Source organism: Salvia hispanica, chromosome 1 (assembly GCF_029641045.1).
Source record: "Salvia hispanica isolate PSC_SH4W2 chromosome 1, Shi_PSC_v1, whole genome shotgun sequence".
In the NCBI taxonomy this organism is placed as follows: domain Eukaryota; kingdom Viridiplantae; phylum Streptophyta; class Magnoliopsida; order Lamiales; family Lamiaceae; genus Salvia; species Salvia hispanica.
In genome coordinates, this window is record NC_142692.1 from 65,367,519 (window position 1) to 65,374,950 (window position 7,432).

The 7,432-nt window shown below is 38.3% G+C and overlaps 1 long non-coding RNA gene across 1 annotated transcript; it reads left to right on the forward strand.

Annotated features, from left to right (window-relative positions):
- The first annotated feature begins 1,758 nt into the window (after nt 1-1,758).
- On the forward strand, nt 1,759-6,234 carry LOC148934414 (uncharacterized). The gene is made up of 2 exons (XR_016137015.1): nt 1,759-1,932; nt 6,061-6,234. It is a non-coding gene; the product is annotated as an uncharacterized LOC148934414 (long non-coding RNA).
- The last annotated feature ends 1,198 nt before the right edge of the window (nt 6,235-7,432 follow it).

Genomic DNA, 7,432 nt, shown 5'->3' on the forward strand with positions numbered 1-7,432 from the left:
CACATTTTGCCAATGGAGGGAAAGAGGTTGTCTCCGTCGCGATTTACTTAATTTAGATTTCCTGTCGGATTCGGCCTACGTTTGAATTTTCGATGAGATATTCGAATAATTAAAATTTTAAATTGCTTAGATTAAAGGAGTGATCTCATAATAGAAAATTAAGATTATAATATAATCTTGAAAAGAGGACACATAAATGCATGTCACATCATTATTCTCCTCAATTCTATCCGAGATCACAACTCGTATAATAGACCATCTCCCCAGACCAGAATATTTTACTTACATTTTTTATTATTTTATGTCTTGAATAAAAATGGACAATATATAACACAAAATAACTTAATTAATATTTGACAAAGAAAAAGAGTAAAAAAAGGTACGTCAGTGCTGGGAAACATTTGTGCGTGTCCACATCACTTCGATCAAGTTCTCTTAGAGTTGTGAATGAAGTAGAATGTCATGGAACGGAGAATGAAAGGTATTTATACAATTTGAAATTAAAAATAATAAAAAAAGAGTGAATTTAAAAAATAGTTTTTGGACTATGGGTTTATCTCGCTTATAGTCCATGGACTTTAAAAATATTGTCAGTAGTCCCTGGACTAAAGATTTATCTCGAAATTGGTCATTTTAACTTTTTTTTGTACGAAAATGCCCTTTTGGAGGTTTTGGGGGGTTTGGGCAATTTGGTCTTTTTACACTTTTAACATTTTAAATATGATATTATTTTAGTTATATACTAAATCTGGTATATTTCAAAATTATCATTCTTCTTATCTTTTGTCATCCTTCACTTTGTTTCTTTATTTTCAATATTTGATTCAATTTTACAAAATTTTAAATTTCAATTTTTAAATATCAATAAATTTTTTTAATTATAAAAAAGTATTAAATAACAAAAATTAATAGTCATAATCAACATTTGATAGTGTATACTATTTAATCAATAAGGTATAACAACGTCTTAGTTTTAGTCAATATTTAATAATTTTAATCATAAATAAATCATATAACATAATTTATTCTGAAATAAATATGCATCTAATGTAAGACTAATATAATTTTCGTTTATTAATTTGAAAACAATCAAAATTTACTAGAAAATTTCAATAAAAACACTCCTATATAAAATTTTTAGTAGGTTCAAGTTTTTAGTCAACTTCATAATATTTAATCACAATCAATTATAACAACCGAACGAACGAAGGCTAAATAGAATAGCTCTTATTTTTCCATCATGATTAATATTATTTTTCTGTACTTCTTCAATTCAGCTGAATATTATATTAAATAACAAAAATTAATAGTTTTAATCAATATTTATAGTATCCATGTATTGATAGTTTTATTTAAAATTTTTTATTAATATTTAAAAATTAAAATTTAAAATTTAATTTTATAAAATTAAATCTAATATTGAAATAAAAAAAATAAAGTGAAGGATGATAAAATGGAAGAAGAGTGATAATTTTGAAAAAATAATATCAAGGTTAGTACATAACTGAAATAATATCAGATTTAAAATGTTAAAAGTGTAAAAAGACCAAATTGCCCAAACCCCCAAAAGGGCATTTTCATACCAAAAAAAGCCAAAATGACCAATTTCGAGATAAACTCTTAGTCCAGGGACTACTGACAATATTTTTAAAGTCCAGAGACTATAGGCGAGATAAACTCACAGTCCATGGACCATTTTTTAAGTTCACTTAAAAAAAAAAATCCAAAACCCATCCCCCTAAAACCACCCCACGGGCCACCTCCCATTTTGGCGCAACTCCCCTGTCTACAGTGGGCGTCAGGATAGGCTACGCCTCTTCCGATGCCCATCGCGGCGCCCTCCATCGTCCCCACACCCGTCCCTGAGAATTGAGATCGTCCCTGACACATGGAGGAGTCGCGCGCCGATAGCTCCCCTCCCCTATGCCCACTGTAAGTGCTCTAATGACGCATATATTTATATTATTTTTAAGAAATTGCAAATGTTTATCCTGTATTAGTGATTCGAATATATCAATTTATCAATGGAATTTAGTATATGATTGTATATAATGTACCAAATCACTCTAATAATTTAACACTTAATGCATTACGGAACTCAACTACAAAATCATCTCACGCATTCTCATGGTGTTGATTTGGCAACATATGAGTACTTATCAAATATATTAGAGCATCCGCAAAGCGGGCTCGATGCGGGCTCGGTCTCGTCTCGACGAGACGAGCCAGCATCGAGACAGCGTTGCGAGGCTCGTCTCGTCTCAACGAGACGAAATATCTCGTCGCGCGACGCGATCCGGCGAGGCCGGCCTCGAGCTGCCAAGACGACGCGCGCGCCCACGTGGCGCGCGCTGGAGCTTTGCGTGACGCCTACTCGCCGGCCCGCGAGTGGGCGTCGTAATTATGACATAATAATTTTTTTTATTTAATAAAAAAAAATAAAAAAATTCAAACGGTCAAATGACCATTGGGAACAAAACGGTCGAATTTTTAATTTTTTTTTTTTTTTTAATTCTTCTATAAATATACTCCATACTCCATTCACCATTTTACACACAAACACTATTCTCATTCCTCATTCCTCTTCCATTTTACACACAAACACTACTCTCAAATTGTTGAAAAAATGTCCGGCGATGGAAACTCCAGCGGCGGCGGCTCCGGCAAGCGGCGCTCCGGCGGGTTCGACTTGTACTCGTTCGACGATTGGGCGAGCATGTACAACTGTTTGGGTACTCCCGGTTCGTCGCCGGGTACCCAAGGCTCGACCACCCCGCCGGCGTACCAAACACCACATTTTGATGTGGATGCATTGTTAGAGTTTGTATACTAGAAATCACGTTTCGAGTGATTGAATACTGTAAAACTCTTATATTATTTTCCAATGAATAAAAAAATTATTTTTGTCATAATGTTGTTATGTTTTACATTTAATGGATGTTAATGCATGTTTAAATGTATAAGTTAACTTAACGAAGTCTAAGTCTTTGTTTCAGTAGACCGGTTGTGGGCGTCGTCCACTTTAAGGTAATACGGTCAGTTCTAAACAAAGAAAAATATGAATTTCACAACCTAGATGGAATTGGACTATCCATCGAGAAAGGTTGCAATGTCAGTCCGCATATTTCTAAGCCTTACTGAAATAAGATGACATTGGTGTGGTATAGCACTGAACGGATCTAACAGCAAGACTTGCCTTAGGCTATCTACTGAAAGGTGAGGTCTTGATAAATATTTATTTCTTAATCAATGTAGGTTAGCATTGAGCATACGGTATTGATTATGCACTGCTTTGACTTATCAAATGGTGCGGGTTTTTCGTAACCCAATTATCCTGATATATTGGGTAGTGGTGATCGATACCTAGCGGTGCTAGGATTGCTATTATATTGAATCGTGCACGAGCTGAGTCTCGTTTGATAATGTCCTCAAGAGGAGCGCGAAACGAGGTTTTATTATTCGGAACCTAGCTAGTTGGAGTGTGATTACTCTATGAATAATAAATAAGCGTTTCATGCTAAGTCCACTCTTGGAATTAATAAGAAGTTAATTAATTAAGTCAATAGCAGACATTAATTAATTAATGGACATTTTAATCTTAAGCACGGGAAATGAAAGTTAAACAGAAACCCGGATTACTTATAATTTCGGATTTGGATGGGGAGAGTTCAATATTACTTCTGTAGTGGCTGCTCGTAATATTCCAATTATAACTTATATTAAATTGTGGGTTCAATTTAATTAGTAAAAAGTAAATTGGATGAGCCCATATCCAAAGCCTTCCATAGATCCATGTCTGGGCCCAGAAGGAACTTAATATAAATAGGAGAATAAATGAGACAGAAATAACACAATTCAGATTAGTGTAATTTTTGAAATTCCTCTCCTAAGCTGAGGAGATTTTCGAAATCTTCTCCTATTCCAAAAAGGATTTCTTCTGTCTTCTTTATTTAAGTCCTAGTATTCTAGTAAGATCAGCCCACACTGATATTGGGATACAGTTCGGGAACCAGAGAGAAGATTTGTGGTTTAGTACTCAAAGCATCACGTGGAGAAGAAGCTAGCCATCTTCAATTCTTTGGAGAATTAATTAGGTATTTTTCTGCTCCGTAGAAAAGCATGTTTTAGGTTTCAATATTCTTAAAGCATGATTAATTCAAGTTTTGAGCATGATACATGTGATAATTACGCGAATAGGTTTTGTCTAAATAATCTGCTAAATAGATCTGAAAATTATGTGATTTATTCTGCATGCGCTTCCGCTGCCAGCACCTTCAATTGGTATCAGAGCTAGTCTTTGGCTCTGATTATTTGGATTTAAATTTCGCGAAATTCATGTATGCATGTATTAATTGATTACGAAGCATGTTCTTGCGTTTTTGTTATTTTTGTTTATGCATGTTGAACTCAAGAACATTCGAATCATAGAACTTGAATTATTCGAACGAACGAGACGTGCGATTCGTCGGCGCTTGCGCCGAGACGAATCGCACTACGTGCGATCGGAGTGGGTTATCGAACTAAGTGGGAGTCGAGGGCGACGGGCATGAGGCGACGCGCCGGCGAGGAAGGTCTCGCGCGCGCCACCAGCCAAGCCCGATGAAACCCTAGCCGGCCCAGACGGAGTTCGACGTTTCGCCGGCGTCAGACAAGGTTGCGAGGGCCGTCGATCACGCGGCGACGCGCTGGCGAGCATGGGCTCGTGCGCGCCGCCGGTGGAGACCGTGGCCCTTCGCCGGAATCTGCTGTCGCGTGAACAACCGGCGCGGTGGCTCGTCCGAGAGTTGCCGAGGCGCCACCTAACCCTAACCCTAACCCTAGAACCCTAGTCGCCAAGCCCTGACGTCGCCGGACCAAGAGCAGCCATGCCTCTCGAGGCGGCTGCTGGTTCTCGCGAGGATCGCCGGAGCAGTGGGAGATCGCCGGAAAAGCCGCGGCTTCGGCCGCGTTTCTTGATGACAAGCGACGGAGGGATATCGCGGCGAACTCGCCGCAGAGGGAGGAGGAAGCAAGACGCGCAATCGCGCGACTTTCCGGCGGCTGTCGGGCGGCATTTTCGCCGCTCCGGCGAGAGTCTCCGGAGGATGCGTTCAAATCTTCGTAGTGTAGATTCGTGCCAACCTCGAATCGCAAGATATTGACGAAAGATTATTTTAATGATTATTTAATTCTTTAATTAATAGATATCATTAAAAATAATATTATTTAATGAAATAAAATATTTTGGGAAGATTTCCCTAGATTTTAGGAATATTTGGATTAGTTTCTATATCTATGAATATTTTATATCCTAGATGATATAGATGAGAATAATTTAATAGTTTCCTAAATATAATATATCTAGAATCTATAATAAGATAGATATATATATAAGATTACATTAAATAATATAATTAATATTCTTCCTAATCTTGAACTTGGAAATTATATGAATTTAATTTTTCATGTCTAATTAAGATTATAAATAATGTACTTTATTTTAGATATATCTTATAGTATGACATGAATAAGAATTAAATCCTAGATTAATAATTTCTATACTAAGACTTTAAAGATTATAAAAGATTTAATTATCCAGTCAATTAAATACCAACAGAATTTAATTAGTCTTAATCTGCCTTAAGGCTAAAGGATAATTAATGAAAAACCATAACTAAAATGTCTAAGCGATAATTATGAACTTAAGGTTTATATATGGTCTCCATCGGTTGGACTGCCAAATTTTGTGAAGCTGATTTTCTAATATTATCGCCACCTACAAAGTAGGGACAATAATCCTACGGAAACGGTAAGTTCATAAGGGCGGACTTCTCACATAATAAATAAAATGAACTAGAAAGTGGTTCCCAATATTATTGCCACCTGCAAAGTGGGGACAATAATCCTAAGGAACTGCAATTTTCAGGGTTCAATCAGAATTTATGAGATAGCTTGGTTCAATCAGAATTTATGCACCATGGTCTAGTAGTCGAGTCATGTTTGGCTTCGACATCTACTCATACTTGGGTTATTGATACTGGAGCAACTGATCATATATGTTTTGATCCTGACTTAATGCAGGTGACAAGACGGCTACATGATCGTGAGATCGAAGTCCAGCTGGGCGACGCTACGAAAGTGGCGGCCGTTGCAGTGGGAGACGTTTATTTACGTTTTTCTAGTGATAGATTTTTTATTTTGAAGAATGTTTTGTTGATACCATCTTTTAGAAGAAATTTAATTTCAGTTTCTAAATTGTCTTTTGATGGATATTCGATGTCTTTTAAGCGGATGCAGAGGCTGTGGGAGACGGCAGCCGTCATCCATACAGCCAAGCCGAGACGTTGGCTCTGTACGACGCTTGGATCAGCGTCTCGTACGATCCTGTCGTCGGAAATCAACAAACCCACAAGTGTTTTTGGCTAAAAGTCACCGAAGTTTACAACGCACGAAGGCCGACGAATACCGTTCCCCGCAACGTGAAGATGCTCCACAGTCATTGGGACCGAAGCGACAGAGATGTCAAAAATTTTTGCGCGATATACAAGGAAGAAGAGGCGAATTATCAGAGCGGAGCCAGTGGAGCCGACATTCTGAGAGCGGCGTTGCGGGTCTTCAAAGACGACGTCGGCAAAGATTTCAAGCTTGTCGATGTTTGGTCGCAAGTCCACCACCTTGAAAGGTGGGCTGGCGGTGTCGAGTCGGGCTCGAAACGCACGAAGCGCACGGCGCGTGGCCACTACTCGTCTAGTGATGGCGGTGAAGGCAACACCTCACGTGAGGGCACGCCAACCGATGATGCAGGGGGTCTTCTTCCGGTGCACGACGTCGGCCGCAAGGGACCAAGGCGGCGAAGGCGGCTAGAGCCAGGGGGAGCGAGAGCGAGAGGGATGGGCCGCGGCGGACCAAGCCAGGCGGGCGAGGGCTCGGGCTCCGGCACGGGCACGGGCTCGCACACCCTAATGTCCATGTACCTAGTCGCCACGATGGCGGACCTTTCAAAAATGAATCCTGGCCAAGTTGCAGCCCATATGGCCGGAATTGAGTATATGAGAGCTCAACTTGGTATAGCTGCACCGCCGACTTCGGGAGATGATGATTCGGCGGCGGAGTAGTTTTTATAGTTTCATTTAGAGTATTTTAATTATGTATTTTTTTTATTTTTTAGGATTTTAAATTATGTATTTTTTTTATTTTTTAGGATTTTAAATTATGTATTTTTTTTTTAATTTTTAGGCTTTTAAATTGTAATATTTATTTTATTTTAATGAAGTTGTTTTTATTAAAATTGAATTTGTTGGAATTAAAAATAAAAAATAAAATTGAATGAATAGTTAAGAGATGGTTAAGAGATGGAGGGATGCAGGCGTTGTCTCTTAGTTAAGAGATGAGCTGAAAAGTACAGTGGGGCCCATGAATAGTGAAGAGATGAGACGGTTAAGAGACGGATAAG